Source organism: Amblyomma americanum, chromosome 2 (assembly GCF_052857255.1).
Source record: "Amblyomma americanum isolate KBUSLIRL-KWMA chromosome 2, ASM5285725v1, whole genome shotgun sequence".
NCBI classification, from domain to species: domain Eukaryota; kingdom Metazoa; phylum Arthropoda; class Arachnida; order Ixodida; family Ixodidae; genus Amblyomma; species Amblyomma americanum.
Genome location: NC_135498.1, coordinates 69,542,949 through 69,547,432, shown reverse-complemented (window position 1 = coordinate 69,547,432; position 4,484 = coordinate 69,542,949). Strand labels below are relative to the sequence as shown.

General features: G+C 49.0%; 1 pseudogene; it reads left to right on the top strand.

Annotated features, from left to right (window-relative positions):
• Positions 1-3,576: 3,576 nt before the first annotated feature.
• LOC144122242 (U2 spliceosomal RNA) lies at positions 3,577-3,705 on the top strand (annotated as a pseudogene).
• Positions 3,706-4,484: the final 779 nt, after the last annotated feature.

Genomic DNA, 4,484 nt, shown 5'->3' with positions numbered 1-4,484 from the left:
AGCGGAGACGCAGGAATCATGCGTTGAGCGGCGAACAACGCAGAGCACATCCAAGCCGCGTTTACCGCGAAGCTTACGGCTTGCGGCCCGTTCGTTCGGCGCGGAAGCTATGCTAGCGTCTGTGGCATCGGGTTTGTCGAGAATGATGTGCAAACTACGACTGCAACCTGAGTCTCGCGCGTTTCGACAAGGCTCCTGGCATAGCTTCTACGCGGTTTTCCGCTCCACGCGTCCGTATCACCTTACGTAGCAGAGCGATTTGACTAACGGGCAAATCGTCGTGTCGAACGGGCGATGGCGTTCTGTGGACTCCCAGCCAGCGCTGCAACATGCTGTGGCGTTCTAATCATAAAGGCGAAGCTTAAGCGTCCTCCAATTTTAAGGGCTAAAAATGAAACGAAATGTTCACGTCATGGCCTCTTAAAATCATACTGGTTTAATCACTTGAAGAACTGTAATGACAAACCGAGCGCGCCATTCACACTCTACTTTTCAGATTAGAAGCAAAATATGTAAATTTGTCCGCAAATAATCACAACATATGTCACAACTGCTAGAACAGTAATAGATGTACGACATCGTTTCCGTACCTCTCCGGAATAGAAGGTTTTGAAAGTAGGAAACAGGAGCTGCTTCAGTGTCTTGTTGATGCGCAGGCAACGCACAGTGCCAAAACGCCACGTGCGTACACCGTAGCGCTCGTGAACACCAGCGTGTCCAGCGTGGCGTTTTCGGAGAGGGACACCACGATGCAGATCATGAACCCCTTGTCAAAATGAGCTCTCAAGTCCAGCTCGGGAAGGGAAGCGTTTTTGCGCTCTGCCGATTCCAGAACATCTCCGCACGCTGCGTTAGCACCGCGGAAGGCGATCCGCAGGTTCTTGACGCTGGTGTTGACTCCGAGCTCAGCGAACAACTCCCTGGCCCCGCTGGAGCTTTGGTACATGTACAATTCTAGTTTTTTCAGAGTAACGCTGCTCTTGAGAGCGTCGACTACGGCGGAAACGCTCCAATCTGAGTCAATGTATAGAAGAAAGCTGAAATTCTTCAGAGCCGCCAAGCTCTGCACCAGCACTGACAAGATATCTATGCTGTTGTGGCTGTCTTCTTCGTTCCTGCAAAACGACAGCACCAGCGACTCGCACCTCTTCAGACACTGCAGAGAGTCAACCAAGCGTCGCGAAAATTCGTGCCGGCGATCTCTACGGCCTTGAGAGAGCAAGAGTTGCGCCGCAAAAGCATGGTAAGTCCCGCTTTAAACTCAGCACCGACGGAGTTGATCTTGAGCTCTTCCAGGTCACAAACACCAACGATGTATTCCCCCGGAGTGTAGCTGCAGCCGAGCGTGTGGAGTACTTCGGCACGGCATGTCTTCACCTCAAGGTGTCGAATTGTTCGAATGGCGTCCCTTCCAGACGCTGGCCGGAGGACTATAGGTACTGGAGCTCGCATCAGTTGTGCACACAACGTGCAGGTTGTTGATGCAACGGCGATGCTGAAGAAGCCGCGATACCATGGAAGATGCCTCGCGTACGGCTGCGATAGGACCTCTGTCTACGGCCCCGTAGGGCAGGCACTCCATGCTGAGATTTCCAGGAAGAGGCTCAACAAGCTCGTACGCGAGCCCACATAGTATGCGGTTCCAGGCAGGTAGTTCGGCGATGATCCAGCACCGGTCTTCAGGCCCCATCGTTGTGCAAGCCTTCGAAAAATCCAACTGGTTCTTCCAGACGCCGGTAGTTTCTGCTTTATCTCTCGACATGGCTCATTCAGGTTGAAAGGCGAAAGTCTTGCTGCCAAAGAGCTTTGGCCGGTTTCCTTCTTCTTCTTCACCCCAGGTATATGGCAGTTTCTCCGTAAAGGCTTCTTCGTCTTGATCGCATAAATATTCATTTCACAGATGTCCGCCAAATATTTAACAACTCCTCATCTGTCCAGATTGAATTCGATGATATTTTCCCATCGAATGGAAAGCTGCAGCCCTTCCCACTTCTTCAGGGTCTATTGCAGGACCACCTAAGGTCCTTTCCCTCTCATGTTCTTATTGCTACTGATGCCTCGCAGGATCGGGAAAAGGCAGGTGTGGGAATTTTTTCGCCTTCACTGGATTGGTCTTTTTCTTTCCGTCTTCCTGACTTCACTCCAATTTTTCTGGCTGAATTATTAGCAGTAATCTTAGCCTTACGAAAATTAGAATCTACAGTTTCCCAGGTCGTGGTTATGACAGACTCTCTGTCCATTTGCTCTTCCTTATCCTCACCCACTGACTCTCGGCCGTTACGCCTCTTTAAGTTCCTGATTCCGCTCCATCTAAATTCGGTAAGGTTGCTTTGGGTACCCGGTCACATGGGCTTTCACTTAAATGAGGTTGCAGATTCCTTAGCAAGAGCCTCTCTCAGCGGCCCAATTGTTGCTGTCCTGCCGTCATGTGCATATACAGCTGCGGTGAGGTTTTGCAGCTACACAATATTTCAGGAATTTGCTGCCTCGGCTCTTACATCATCTCCCGAATATCAGCATCTTCTGCATCCTTGGAGTAGCAAAGACTGGCGCTCACGCAGACTAGAGGTCTCTTTCACGCGCTTGCGTTGCCGGGTTCCCCTTCTAAATTTCTACCTTCACAGATCTGGCCTGGCAGCTTCCCCACTGTGCCCTTTTTGTGCCGAACCTGAGACAATAGATCACTTCCTGCTGTTCTGCTGCCGCTTTTCTCATTTGAGGAAGAGTATTTTGCAGATTCCATTTCATCAACTGGGCTTGCCTGAGTCTTCCGCGGTTGTTCTTTCCATTGGCGCTTCTTTGCTTGGACGAAGCGACAGGAGTGTGCGCTCTGCTGTGCAAAATTTTCTTCAAGAAACGCAGCGACTCCCATTCTAATTTTTTTTCCCGCCCTCAATCAGTACGACATAGCAACATTACAGGCATTGTGTACTATTATGCACATTAAGCAATTGTCCCGTCTTTGATCTCCAAGTTAACTGGACCCCTTTCCTTCCCTTTTCCAATCTCTTAGACTACATACTATTACCACTCCTTTTCCCGTCAAAACTTTCCTGTATCCAGTAAGTAACCGCCTGTGTCTTGGCCACTCCCCCGTAGTGGGTATGTGCCAGCAACGTCTGAGGCCTTCCTTCCTTCCTTTCTTCCTATGGGACATGCCCACAAATGGGGATTGGCCAAGAATTGTGGGGCATAGAGAGTTTTTGAAGTAAATATTTCCTGGATGACATTAAAATGAACGGTAAGGACGGAAGAACTAGACAAAAAGGAACAACGAAATGAAACGGTAAATGCAGAACGCACGCAGGAGACCAAGACTGATATTTATAGACGAGTAGTTAAATGATAATGATAATTTTAAGAATAGAAATAATATTGAAAAAACTTAAATATTAACAATGTAGCCGACTTCATACTCGCGCCGCTCCGCGAGTATCAAGACGGCTACCTTGTTAAATTTTTAGTTTTACTACGTCGTTGTCGTTTCACTTCCTGCCATTCCCGAAGCGGTGACATCTGACGCGCCTTGGCTTCTGTAACGTTGAGACGTGGTGGTGATATCTGATACCTGATTTAATATCTGTAGCGGGTCCTTGGACATAAGATATTAAACTTATTTTTGGTTAATGGCGGAGTGCTTGACTTGAAGCACTCTGGCACGGGTCGGCCCGGTATTGCACTGCCTCCGGGATCGGCCCCTGGCGCATTAATGCGGCGCGTCTTTTCTTTTACTCTTTGCTCTCCAATCATTTTTACCCTCTCCTAATTTCTGCACGCGGCTTGAGCCAGTAGGCAGGCCCGTGCACTTTTCTTTTCCTTCTTTTTCTAAGCATCATCATCAGTCAGACTAGAGGTCTCTTTCATGCGCTTGCGTTGCCGGGTTCCCCATCTAAATTTCTACCTTCACAGATCTGTCCTGGCGGCTTCCCCACTGTGCCCTTTTTGTGCCGAACCTGAGACAATAGATCACTTCCTGCTGTTCTGCCGTCACTTCTCTCATTTGAGGAAGCGTCTTTTGCAAATTCCATTTCATCAACAAGTGCTTGCCTGTGTCCGCCGCGGTTGTTCTTTCCATTAGCGATTCTTTGCTTGGACGAAGCGACAGGAGTGTGCGCTCTGCTGTGAAAAATTTTTTTCAAGAAACGCAGTGCCACCCATTCTAATTTCTTCTTCCTGTTCTCAGTCAGTACGACATTGAAACATTACAGGCACAGTATACTATTATGCACATTAAGCCATTGTCCCGTCTTCGATCTCCAAGTTAACAGGATAGCTGTCATTCCGTCTTCCACTCTATCAGACTACATCCTATTACCACTCCTTTTCCCGTGAAAACTTTCTTGGATCCAGCAATTAACCGCCTGTGTCTTGGCCACTCCCCCGAGGTGGGTGTTTGCCAGCATCGTCTGAGGCTTTCCTTCCTTCCTTCTAGTCAGTCAGTCAGTTCCGCGGCAACGCGCCCAACCTGCCACGCTGCAGGAGGC